The sequence below is a fragment of the Dreissena polymorpha genome, chromosome 5, assembly GCF_020536995.1.
Source record: "Dreissena polymorpha isolate Duluth1 chromosome 5, UMN_Dpol_1.0, whole genome shotgun sequence".
Lineage (NCBI taxonomy): Eukaryota > Metazoa > Mollusca > Bivalvia > Myida > Dreissenidae > Dreissena > Dreissena polymorpha.
In genome coordinates, this window is record NC_068359.1 from 94,522,692 (window position 1) to 94,537,218 (window position 14,527).

The window sequence follows — 14,527 nt, forward strand, 5'->3', positions numbered from 1 at the left end:
ATCTGCATGCGTGTGTGAACTTAACAAAATTTTGTCAGACATAAGGTGTGAAGTTTGCCTGTAAATTTCCTTTTTTTTACTTTGTTTAGGTTTTGTAAGATTTTAGATTAAAGTGATGTTAAGTTACTGAATTCACTACATTTTTCTATGATATTCCATCATAGTCAATGTTTTATCTTAAAATAACTAAATTTAACTAAAGAAATAATTTCTTATCACAGATTTGGAAGATTTCTGCTTGACATTAAAATTCTTTTTATTAACCCATTTATTCCTTAGTGGACTCTCCCATCCTTTGAAATTGGATCAATTTATTTCCAAAATTAGGGATGTCTAGTATATTTATTTCTATATTTAGAATATTTTTTACAGAAATTCCTTAAAGCAAACAGCGCAGACCCTGATGAGACGCTGCATCATCTGGGTCTACGCTGTTTGCCAAGGCCTTTCTTTTAGATGCTAGGCATAAATGGGTTAAAGTTGGAATCATAAAAAAAGTTAACGAAAAAAGTTTAGCTGCCGTGTAATGTTCCCTATTTTTTTTAAATGTTTGTGGAAACAGATGATTTTTTAGGCTGTTAGAAAGAGCTCATTATCAGATATCATATCAACAGACCATTTAGAGTCCTTTAAATGGAGTCCAACCAACGTTTAGTTATGGTTACTTCTCTATGCAATCATGCACATTAATTTCCTTACTTTGCTTCTCATATTTCTTCCTATGGCACTTCTGATGCACAAGTCATACATTGTCCTCTGATAGGACATTGTTTACTACTTTTAAAAGATTATCTAGAGTGCTTGAAAGTGTTTTTGTATCAACCAAGAAGATTGGATGGGTCATATCAGATTGTTAAAATGGCAGATATTTGGCCCAGTTTCCTAAGACAATGTCCACCAAACATTTGCTCTCCATTTGCCAAACATCCTGAAAACATTAAATATCTGTCTGACAGTTTGAAGACTATGCTGGCAACAAAATGTTTTCAAAATACCTTTTTTGTGTTCCTTATTTTACAAAATGTCTATTTTAAGGCTCATGGTATTGCATTTATATTTGCTAAATCGGTTTCATTAATTTTGCAAATTACTTGGCAGATGCATGACTGTAAGTAACTCTTGATTCATTATTTGTGTTCATTGAATATCTGGAGATATTGCAGATTGGATGCAATAGTTTGCATTTGGGTTTCATTATTTTCTTTGGGGTAATTAAAAGTAACAGCATGGATGTCTTTTTAATGAATTTTGATGGGAACTTTTGTTGTCTGCTTCACTTTTATATCTCTTTGCATCAGATTTCAACATGTTAATGTGCAGAAAGAGATAAACGAGACAATTAGCTTTAATGGTTGCAGTAAACATTCATTTTGGTATTTAGTTCATTATCATGGATCAAACATTTTTATTGTCACTGTAGAATTGCTACAAAGATTGTATCTGTGTTGTAAAAGATTTATTTATTATTACGAAAAAATCCTTAGCCATGTTACAATTCTTTTCACAATCAATTAAATTTTATTGGTAATAAAATGTTTTGTACAAAGGACTAATTAAAAATGACACTTTAATGCTTAAAATATCTACCGGTAACAGGAGTGCTTTTCTTAATATTGTTAATGCATGACATGTTTTATTTATAAAATAATAATAAATATTGTATTGAATCAATTGTAAAAAAAATAAATAAATTTACTTAAGTTATTTAGCTTGAATTGTTCTTTTAAAATGTATAATTAAAATAATGACATTTTTTTAAGTTAAACGATTTAAAAAAATTAATGCTTGCAACTTCAACTTATTTCATATCTCGCATTGCCATGGGAACAAGGTCAAAGGTTAATAGAAAGAGCATCTGCACCATCACGGCTGGTTAAACCGGTTTCAAGATACAGTTGTACATGTTTCAAACAAACATTGCAGGGGGCTTTTGTTTCTGAATGAAAATCTGGTTTTCCTATCATAATCTGGGTTATCATACATGTCTGCGTTAAAGTTTCGCTTTCAAATGTTTACAATCGTGTACCAAGCAATTAACCCTTTCAGTGCGGGAACCGAATTTTGAAGGCCTTTGCAAACAGTTTGGATCCAGATGAGACGCCACAGAACGTGGCGTCTCATCTGGATCCAAACTGTTTGCTATTCTGATAGTATTTTTGAAAAAAATCGAAGAAATGCTAATTGTAGAAATTCAGCAGACGACATTTTAGCAGAAAACAAATTTCCCAGCATGCAAAGGGTTAAAACCTGTTTGATTGTTTTACCGTATAATAAATGAAGCCAGCACAAATATACATGTACTGTTAGATGTATTTCAATTTTTGGCAAAAGATTAAAGGCATATTTGTATTACCTGTTTTTGACTAACAGTCGCTCATTTCATATGTAATTACTTCTGTTCTTATAAGTTCCGTTTGTTATTTTATGCACAGTCATATTTATGACCAAAAAGCCACAGTTCATGTGTTTCTTCTTTTGGGTGGAGAAAGTAAGGATACCAAATGGGTGGGGTAATTATTGGACAGCTGAGTATATTAGAATCTCTCTTTAGGGACCTTTTATGCCTTGGAAACATAAAAAATATTACAGTAATAAAATGCATACTCTTTCTGCACATATTAATCCCAAATGTTGTAATTGTTTGAACACAGGAAAGTGTGAAGTAACAGAATTGAATCATAAATACTCCCGACATAATTATGCTTAGATTCTCTGAAAGTGTTTGCTTAACAAGATGCTGAAACAAACTGCACATCATTGCAGAAGGTTAATAAAATGTGAATGCCAGCAATAAAATTATTTTGCAGTCTTGACAAAGCATTGTTGCAGATATTTTTTTCGCGTTCCGGTTGCGTGTCAGAAATTCTTTTTGTCATGCGGCTCTTTGTAAAGAAGACATTTATGAATAAGGCTTGTCGTTGGTATATTATCAGATGGGTGTGCAGTGACTAAATTGCATCGAATCCCCATGGCAGCATTCTTTCAAATTGTATCATGGAAGGCAGTTGTAAAAATTTACGAGAAACAATCTTTTCTATAAAAGCTAGACATTCAAGAATATTGTAAGTTAAGTCACACACTTTTGTATATATTTTAATAATATAAATGCTTAACACTGCAACACAGGTTACAAAATATGATTGGTTACACACTTACAGGTTACAAAATATGATTGGTTGCACACTAACAGTGAGTCAGTTTATGGAAGCTTAATTGAATCACTTAACAACTCTTTCAGTGCTGGAATCGAATTTTGAAGGCCTTTGCAAACAGTTTGGATCCAGATGAGACGCCACATCATGATCCAAACTGTTTGCTAGCAGAGGACAAATTTCCCAGCATGCAAAGGGTTAATTGAATCACATAACTAGCCTCATTAATGGACAGGACAAATGGGTGCATACTGACCAGCCAGACATACAGACATGGGTATTCAATGAACCCCAGACTGTCTCCAGTATTCTTACTTGGTTGCTGGCAGCTACAACCACTTCTTGCTCAACCCTAAATAGGGAATAAACATATTCCTGGTCCTTCTTCTCGATAAGGAACAGATGTCGTGGTATTAGAGGGTAAAAGTACCAGCAACCTGATCACATCAAACATGACTTGCTTGCTACCATATTGTGCATAAACATGACCATGCGGAATAAATCCTTGTAACAGTTTGCTAGGCTCTTGTCCAGCATACAAATGCCTATGTTTGTCCCTGTATCACATTTCACGCTTGTTAATTTTCAATGCTGGACTATTCATTATTAAATCTTTCATGGGGTTTCGTTTTTCAAAGAAACCACTGGCTTAGGCTAAATACCGAAATCAGGGGATGAAAGATTATAAAGAAAAATCTATACTTATTCATTACATGCTTGCTAAACATCTATAGCTGGTAACTTACTCATTGATATAGTCAATTAACAAGTCTGTACTGATGGATTGAAAATCCTTTCTACATTTTCCTCAGTACAAAGTTTTTCCTTTTTAATATAGCCAATGATTTATACGTGTTTGGAGTGAATGAGTACATTGGTTTGATAGATTAAAACGCTTTCCTACTTTGCACTGAATGTTTTCATGTTCATTATGTAGCCGACAATTCATTAAGATGGGTATCCCGTTTGCATTTGCAATTTTTATAAAGCGTTTATTTATCAATATTAATATCCTGCTTGCATTTGCAGTTTTCATAAAGTGTTTATTTATCAATATGAATTTGAATGGTACCATGACTGACTTGCTTTTTACTGAGTTTGCATAACACTATTGAAGTCTATTGATACAGCTGCCAGTATTTTTTTTCCAATTTCCTTTTTCTCAATTTATAACAGCATGATGTATTTGTAAATTTATAGATATGAATTTCAAAAAATAGTTCGCAGTCTTTTTACATTGAAGAGTTTAGTTCTGCAGAATTTCTGCACTGAAAGTCAATGATGTGTTTATGGTGAATAATCGTTTCAACCAATGATTGTTGAGCAAACAAAAGGAGCGAGTGACTGAGACAAATAGGTACATAAGTTTGATAGATTAGAATGTCAAGGATATAAAAGTGTATGATCCTGCCACCAATGACGTTAGCGATTGTCATTTGCCATTTGATGCCGAACAAGCCTGATTTTTTTCCCCGATCTTTTGTGCTAATACCTCTCCAATAATGAGATTGGGTGGAGAAGGGTTTTTCTCGGAAACTAAAATATAATGCTTTCATCCTCCATAGTTCGCATTTTTATGTTATTAAAGTAAAACGTCAGGATTTATTCTACCACGTGTTGCTGGGTAAACTTAGACTGTAACTATGTTTAACTTTATAGCAAGGTAGGAAACAATATTTTTATGATCCCCACCACTATAGTGGGGGACATATTGTTTTTGCCCTGTTTGTTGCTTTGTTTGTTTGTTAAACATTTGCCATTACTTTTGCAATATTGAAGATAGCAACTTCATATTTGGCATGCATGTGTATCTCATGGGGCTTCTCATTTTGAGTGGTGAAAGGCCAAGGTCAAGGTCATCCTTCAAGGTCAAAGGTCAAATATATGGGGACATAGTGTTTCACAAACAAAATTCGCTTGTTTTGGTGAGCTTTAGAAATTGTAAATGTTAATATTGCTTAGAGGTGTAAGTTATTATTTATTATGCCTATACAAAATACAAATACAGATTTTAATGTGGCATTTCAATTTATAATTGCTTAATTAAAAATGACAGTCTGTGTATGACAATAGCTGAAATAATGCATTAGTAGAAAACTGGTTTTGAAGCCTTGCAGTAACGTTATGTTACCATTTGAAAATTATGGCATAGGAATAGTTATCTTTATAGCCCCATGGAATATGACTAGGGCAAAAGTTTATATTTGACACGGTACTTATAGCATCAGATTTGGACTATATATTTTTGTCGCAGGAGAAGTGATTATGGAAAAGAACACAGATTTTGCATAAAAACTTCTTAGATCAGAAAACATAATGTAATTTTGGTGCAGAAGTCATTAAATCAACCAGTGTTAGAAGGGTTCATTGAAAACCACTTACTGAGGCCACAGGCATGTCTGCTTGTTTAATGATTAGGACCCACAATGCATGTCACTTCCCACTCAATTAGCCCTATGTTGCGGCCACTTCCTGTCAACATGGCTGCCAATTCAATTTTTTAAGAACACATGTACTTGACTTATGTTTGACTTTTGCTTGACTTTGCAATGCTTTAATAGCTTGAACTTACTGAATCTGCTACTTTCTGGAAATAGTTTTGAAGAGGGCTATTACATTAGTGGACCAAATCAGATTTTATCAAAGATCAAATGGATTGTTGACCTTAAAAGCACTCTTCAAGAACAAATTCTACCGCCAGTTGAACTGGAAAATGGCTTATTTAAAGGGTCTTACAGCCCATAACATAAATTGTAATGAAATAGTTTTAATTGTCTGATCTTATAGTTAGAATAGGTTAACCCATTTATGCCTAGCGTCTATAAAAAAGGCCTTGGCAAACAGCGTAGACCCAGATGAGATGCCGCATGATGCGGCGTCTCATCAGGGTCTGTGCTGTTTGCTTGAAGGAATTTCTGAAAGAAATATTCTAAATATAGAAATAAATATACTGAGACATCCCTAATTTTGGAAATAAATTGATCGAATTTAGAAGGATGGGAGAGTCCACTAGGCATAAGTGGGTTAACAAAATATTTTCGTGCAGGAACGACTGCAGGGTATGCACTGTAACGCTGCTTTTTTAATACGCAGCCTTGGTGACAGGCAGTTTAACAGCATTAAATATTTCCCCTGTGGAAAAAATGTCAACCGATGTTGAGGCACCGTTTGGATCAATAGTCGAGCTAACAGTACTTCTAAGGTGTAGCTTGTTTGTTTCTTACTGGAAATTAATACAGATGAAGATGTGGTGGTTGTTGGTGTTGTTGAGGCAGAGATGGGGTTCTAATGTCTGCATTTTATGGGTTGGACAGGCATTTCTTTATATTATGGCCTTTTCTATGCTTGATTAAAAAGCCACAGATATGTCTATGCTTGTACTTGGATGGCTTCTATCATCTAAAAAACATTGGGAAGCCCAAGTAATTTTGCATGTATTTCAAGTTCAAAATATAGTTAAGTTTAAAATGCTGTTACAATGATTAGTGTTACTTTGAAGGAAGACTATATTGCAAGCGCAATATATATTGCAAGCGCAATGTGAGATGTGTCATGTTTGAAGCTCATTTCATAATTATCTCTCTGTAAGTCATAGCTTAAAAGTTAACTTTAGGTCAAATGTTTGTTCAAATATACATCTGGGGGTTGAAAAACATATCTGTTTCAATAAAAACCACTTCAATTTTGTAATTAAATATCTTTTTTAAATTGTTGACAAATCTTTATTTGAAGAATGAGCCGACACATTTGTTATGTTTTACTTTCATGAAGTATTTGAAAGTGAACCAAGGCTATGTACCCGTGTGATTGTCTTTCATTATTCATTACTATCATATCATTGAAAGTGATAGTGTAGACACACAATATGACAGTGGGTGCAAATTGGGTAACACTATGTCCTGCATTGGATATTGTTGTGGAGGGGTTAGGTTTCGCAATAGAGATTACCACTGCATTTAAAATCGTCTAAAATTTCTTTTGAGATCGTTTACCAAGGGTTGTTAATTGCTGCAGGGTTCTTTAAAATATTTTACTTCAAAATTTGTGTTGTGGTTTTTTGGAACACGAACATGGGTATTTGATTTTCTACCTTGATCAGATAAAAAAGGGTGAATTTACACAAGTATTTTATGTTTATGCAAGAATTTAACCCATTTAAGCCTAGTGGATTCTCCCATTCTTCTAAATTGGATCAATTTATTTTCAAAATTAGGGATGTCTAGTATATTTATTTCTATATTTAGAATATTTATTAAAGAAATTCCTTTAAGCAAACAGCGCATCATGCGGTGTCTCATCTGGGTCTACGCTGTTTGCCAAGGCCTCTTTTCTAGACGCCTATAGGCATAAATGAGTTAAAGTTGTTCTACCAAAATCATTGGTTACACTGCACTTGTTTTTCCTAAAAGAAGAATTGAATGTCAAGGTCAGCCATTGCAAACCTGATTAGTTAAGATTTATTCACAATCATGATACATGTAATTCTATCAGTTGACAAGCATTCATTATCTCTGAGACAAAGCCCAGGGGGTGGGGGATTTGAACCTTATCCATGGTCTTGTGTTCCCCAATGGGTCTGAATTACATTTTAAACTATGAGAGTCTGAAGATTAATTTTGTAGTTTTGAAGTGTATTTTTCGGTTTATGCTCGTTTAACGCTCTTGAGTAGTTTTGTCCATATTTTGTGCATATTTATTGCAGCTTGAAAACTTAAAGATAATGTGTAATGTTAAAAAATTAAGTTTACAAAACAGCATGATAGAAAAAGATTTTCTTAAACAAAAAGCCTAGAGTATATTGTAATATATTTATGTTAGCTGAGGCATATAAGTTCTTAATGTGTATTAAGTTAATTAACCTCAATATTTTGTTTTTTGATGTGCTTTTAGTGGCAATTCCTTTTTCAGTAATAAATAGATTTTTTTCAAGTGACACAAAAACTTACTAAGTTTGTAACAATCTTTGATTGACGTGTGCATCAGCTTACTAAACAAGTGTCTTGGCTATGGAAACAAATGTCTCGGAAATGAATTTTTAGAGACTTAAATTATTAAGCAACAATTTTCCTTGTGCAAGGTTCATTTGAAATATGACCTGTATGTATGACAGACAGGCTAGAGTTATGCAAGGTCATATTGCGTCCAACAAAGACATTTCAGTGAATGATTAAAACTCGGTTTCATTGATCCCATAGTGTAAATAACGACTTAATATATGCGCCTTTTGTCACTCCATTGAGCTGGCCCATAAATGCTATTAGGAATTGAACAGTTTGAGGTCTGTCCCTTTGTCGATCAGGGACTGACGAATGAATTTGAACGGTTCATTACATCGCACCTGCGTTCCCCAAATGCTCAAACAACGTCAAAGTTGGAGCAGTTGTCACCTTTGATCACACGATTGTTTTGATTGGTCGCTTGTCAAAAATGGCAAATAATGAAATCAGGTTACGGTTAATCAGCTATCGCACGTGCCCATCTGACTTAGGAATTGTATTGAGTTAATTTTGAGTGGTTTCAAAACGGTGAGAAGACCGGATAGATGCTTTTTAATGGGTGTTCTACGTTGACATGAAACTGATAGGGGCAAATCTTGATCTGTCCTTCTGTTAAATGTTATCAAAATTGAAGTGACTGTAAGTAGTCTGTAGATTTGAGAGATTTTAAGTACCTACGATATGTCAGAATTTATGAATGAATGAATGTTTATTTATTTTGAGTGATGAAATCTTTACGAATTACTTAAAAAAATGTTCATTGCTTGATTGATATTTGTTTATTTTTTTACTACACTGAATAGCTTGGAATGACACCTATCCATGTGGTATAGTGGTATTTGCAGAATAATATGTTTGACAGCAAATATTTTTTTATATTCTACAAATATCTTCTATTGCACAGGTAAAATGGTGATAAAATTGTTAATATGAAAGTCATCAACATTTTGAAGATGTTATAGTAAAGAAATAAAATAAAGATAATGGCTAGATGAAACATATTCAATTTTGTAATTAATATTCAAATCTTTCTTCAAGTTATGTTAAATTTTAGATGCCCCTATTTACATAGACCAATCCTTTTACATTATCAGTTTCGATTAATTCATGCTGTGTCAGTTTTTGCTCTTTAAATGTCTGTGCATATTCCATATTGACAGAGATGTCAATGCATGAACATTATTTTGTATATTGTTGGGTATAAATCTCCATGCAAATTATCATCATGCCTTGCTGTTCTAATGTCGGCAGCCGAATTCATTAACAAAAATAATAATGAAAACAGTATTGGTTAAAATAACTTTTTTGTAAGGAAGGGAAGTGTCTGGGGCCAAATAGTCTGTCTAGGGCAAAATAGTCTGTATTGTGAATATTAAAAAATGCATACTTGCATATAAATTATGGAATTAAGATATTTCCTTGCATTTATATTAAGTCTGCACTTAAAGAAGCTTTTACATTTCAAAGCTGATATGTTTTACCATACCTATTGGGGTTTAAAGGGATCTTTTCACGCTTTGGTAAATTGACAAAATTGAAAAAAGTTGTTTCAGATTCGTAAGTTTTCGTTTTAGTTATGATATTTGTGAGGAAACAGTAATACTGAACATTAACCATGCTCTAATATAGCCAGTATATGCATCTTTTGACGATTTTAAAACCTAAAAATTTTAAAGCGTTGCAACGCGAAACGATTGAATAATTTGGAGAGTTCTGTTTTTGTCGTTAAATTTTGTGAAACTACGAAGATTGCTTATATAAGGTATAAAATACGTCAACAATGTGTACTCGGCGGAATAGCTCAGTAGGCTGAAGTGTTTTTACTTCAGGACTCTGGCAGGACTCCAGGGGTCACTCCAGGTTTGGAACCTGCCCCGGGCAATGTTCTTTTCCTTTTTTTATTTTTTTTCTTGATTTTTTACTGGAGCTTTTACGATCCAATGTTTACATTTATCAATATAAAGCATTTAATGAATAAGTTAAAAAAATGCCAAAATCTGTGAAAAGGCCCCTTAAAGAAATGAACTTATCTTATTAAAATAAGTAAATATTCTGAGTAATGATAAAAACAACATTAAATAAATTCTGAAAAGGACTCTTGGTCTGACATGGGATTGCAAAATGATAAATTATAATTTAATTATATACGAAGTTCCATTTAACTGGCTTGCAATATTGAAATAGTCAAAGAATTCAAATATTATTTCGAAGTCCATCACTAGTGAAATTGACTCAAATGTGCAAAGCTGAATTACTTCCTCTAAGATGCTGATATACCTAAATTAATTACCGAGTCAAACTCCATTAGCATCCAGTGGGAAGCACTTGCATGATTTCTGACCTTAAAGCCGTATAAATATTATTGGACGCCTGAAAACATTTGCGAACACTTGATTGAAGGCTCATGTGTCATGGGGGAATTGTTCTTAGCAACTGTAATTATGTCCATATCATTTTCTCTGTGACAGTTTTTGTTATCGTCAATTTGTGTCATGTTTGATGCCTACTTGATCAATTTTCCAGATGTTTTTTTTAGCAACAAAAACAAAAGCTGTGAATATTTATGCTACTGTTCTTTTTATTGCACCTTCTACTTATACCACTACTGCTGCTGCTGCTGCTTCTACTACTACTACTTCTACTATTACTTTTACTACTAACTATTTCTTCTGCCACTTCTTTAACTATGGCTACTACAGCTATTAGAACTACAGCTTTCCAAGTCTCTTAATTTCAACATAGAGTACATCAGATCTTGTTCCACTGGAAATACTACATGTATGAACAGGAATAGATTCAAATTTATATTTCAAAATAGTTACTGACTTTTACCACAATTACAAGTGGTATCCAATACTCTGGGGGTTCATGTAACAGAGCCTGAATGTTCCTGGTGCTCTTCTGATGTGAGAAATGAATTCCCATCAGCAGCTTGGAAAACTGGAGCCTCCTCACGTCACAAATCATTGCAAACAATATTATTTCTAGGCTTCTTTTTTGCAGAACATTGAAAGTCTGTCATCAAAGCTGTTAGCTTTTGCAGAGACCATCTTTTCATAATTTTCAAAAGCAGTAACTCCATTAAAAGCTCATTATGAAATTAGCATCAATGTGGGTTTCAACGCTTTAAGCATTTGCAGGCAAAACATGTAGGGACCCATTTAAATAGGTTGGAAGATTTAATGGGTAAGAAATACTGAATTATATATGTGTGAAAAGATTAAAAAATTGGTGTTCTTTACAGCCTGGGTTTCCCTGGAAAAAAACTCATGCATGCACACAGAATTTTCTGTATGCACACAAAACACAACAAGCAAAATATGACTTAAGGTAACTATAGTTTTCATTCAATTGATTTCCTTTTTGACCTTAAAATTTTAGATGATAGCTTAAGTTCATAGTTAACACAATATTTGATATTTTAATGTATATATTATGTAATAAAAGAATAATTTACTAGGTACTACAAAAGTAAGTATTTTTGACTTTATAAGCATTATTTCAATATGCTAAACAAATACTCTATCAGACATAATCTGAAATGAACACTACCAGTATGTTGAAAATGGACAAAGGGCATTTAAGTGTTGTGAATTTTAAATTCAGTATTATTGTCAAGGTTGAGTCCAAATTTATGTTTTCTTTGTCTGAATTTTTGTATGTCAAATAAATCTTAAATTAACTGCATGACTAGGAAGTAATGGATTTCACTTAAGTGCGAAGTAAATGACTGGCAGAGATATGGCAGGTTAAAAAACACTAAATATTACAGGAATTGATAAGGTAGCCTGTCAAGAAAAAAAAAGGAAACTTTTCACAAACTTTTCCTACTCCATTAAACCCTGTCTGATGTGCTTGAAAGTGATAGATGATTATACAAATAAGTAGAAATTGGTTAGATCTGGCTGACTAACAATAATTAATCAGATGATCTATTTCTTGCTATTTTTCTTGCAGTTTTCTTGCCGCCATAAGGGCGATGGTTTTCGGATAATGAGGTATCCAGAAATGTAGTTAATGAAAAATAAACAAATTTTCAGCGTATTTTTAATGAACCCTAGGTGCAAAATTTGGTGGGGAAGGGGGGGAATGAGGATCTGTGTTTATCATTAGGAAACTCAATAGCGTCGGTAATGCATGTAGAGCTCTTTAGGTTGCCATACACACATTGTAAATCTATTACACGAAACATTAGTTCTGTGTGATCACGAAGGAATATTGGTTGTCGGTTTTATAATTGTAGTGCCCATAAATTGAGTTTACCCAGTGATGCGCAAGGTTTGGCTTTCATGCACTGTGTTTTTCGAGTTTTCTGTCCCAGCGGGTCTTTTGTGGAAACTCGGGTACCTGTGTGGTAACACAGCATGTGTGAGACACGATACCGGTAATTTTCTAGCTGCCAATTCCACTTTGTACTCGCGGGTTTAGGCACGCTTGTGCGAGGACTGGATGCCTGATAATTGATGTCTTTTGTTCGTAATATTTGAAGTTAAGAACTAATTTAAGTGAAATATCTTATGTGGAATGTTTTTATGTGTAGCCATGGATGAACAAGAACATCTGCAATAATTATGACAATTAAATTCTGCCAAACAAACAGAGCCAAAAATCTCATTATATAATTTTTTTTACATCAATTAAAGTGATGGCGAGGAGAAAGTTTATAATGCATACCTTGTACTTAAAAATCTTTAATTTATAGGTGAGTTCAGATTTTCAGACACTTTTCATAAAATTTGGTGTTGAAAAATAGTCTTTAATAGCTTTTCAATCATTAAAAATTCATAACCTCGAAACAGGCAAGGTGTGAGGTAACTTGATGTTGAATATGTATTTATAATACAACCAGATTTTTTTATTTTGATACATGATTATGAACATTAAAACTGGTTATGGGAAAATTATTTTTATCCCCATATATAATTAGCTGGACTAATAAGATCTATCAAAGATTTAATCCAAAAGCATTTTCCATTAAGCCTATGGAAAGGCTGTTATTTCAGATAATTAGAAATTTTAGCAGCTGATGTTTCTAATATAACTCATTAGTAGAAAATTTACTGAGCCATGGAAAGTGAAAGAATTTGCATTCTTTTTACTTTGCTGTATGTATGTAGCACTGCATGTATTATTAATGTATGCTGTTGATGAACATTATAAAACGCTTCTGAAGATGCTCTTGCGCTTGTGATGATAATGGTTTTTCTTAAACTGCTGCTGCTGCTGCTAATGTTGATGATCATGCCACTTTTGTGGCTTTTACTGCTGCTGCTGCTGCTGATGATGATTAAGCTATTGCTGCTGCTGATGATGATATTGTTGCTAAAGTTGCTGCTGCTAATGATGCTGATGCTATTTTACTGCTGATAATTATGCTATTGATGCTTCTGCTGTTGCTGCTGCTGCTGCTGCTGATGATGATGATGTTATTGCTGCAGCCTTTTGATGATAATGCTATTGCTACTACTGCTGCCGCTGCTGCTGATAATATCATTGATCATTCTAAAAGATTATTGTTGTATTAGAACATTATTGCTTTAGGAAATAAGAAGCAAACACAACTTGAAAACAGTTTAACGGTCCTATCTTGTTAACCCATTTATGCCTAGCGTGTAGAAAAAAGGCCTTTGCAAACAGCGTAGACCCAGATGAGACGCAGCATGATGCGGCGTCTCGGGGTCTACGCTGTTTACTTAAAGGAATTTCTGTAAGAAATATTCTAAATATAGAAATAAATATACTAGACATCCCTAATTGTGGAAATAAATTAATCCAATTTAGAAGGATGGGAGATTCCACTAGGCTTAAATGGGTTAATGTTTCAATATCAGCTACTCTAGTTTTGCCTTCAACCCTCATTTTGTACTACTCTGCAACAACAGTATATATGAGCGTGATACTGAGAAAACAGGACAGTCTTGATGCATGTGTGTTTAGTTTAACCCTTTACCACTTAGATACATATTTTGACACTTAGATACATATTTTGACACTAAGATACGTATTTTGACGCAATAGTTTTTCCTTAGAAAATTATATTTAATTTAAGACCTTTGATATAAGATTCAAGTTTTTAACCAGGTTTTCCGAAGGAAAAAACTGGTTATTAGATTGGCGAATGCGGGCGGGCTGGCTGGCTGGCTGGCTGGCGGGCTGGCTGGCTGGCGGGCTGGCGTGCTGGCGGAATAAGCTTGTCCGGGCCATAACTATGTCGTTCATTGTCAGATTTTAAAATCATTTGGCACATTTGTTCACCATCATTGGACGGTGTGTCGCGCGAAATAATTACGTCGATATCTCCAAGGTCAAGGTCACACTTTGAGTTCAAAGGTCAAAAATGGCCATAAATGAGCTTGTCCGAGCCATAACTACCATCAT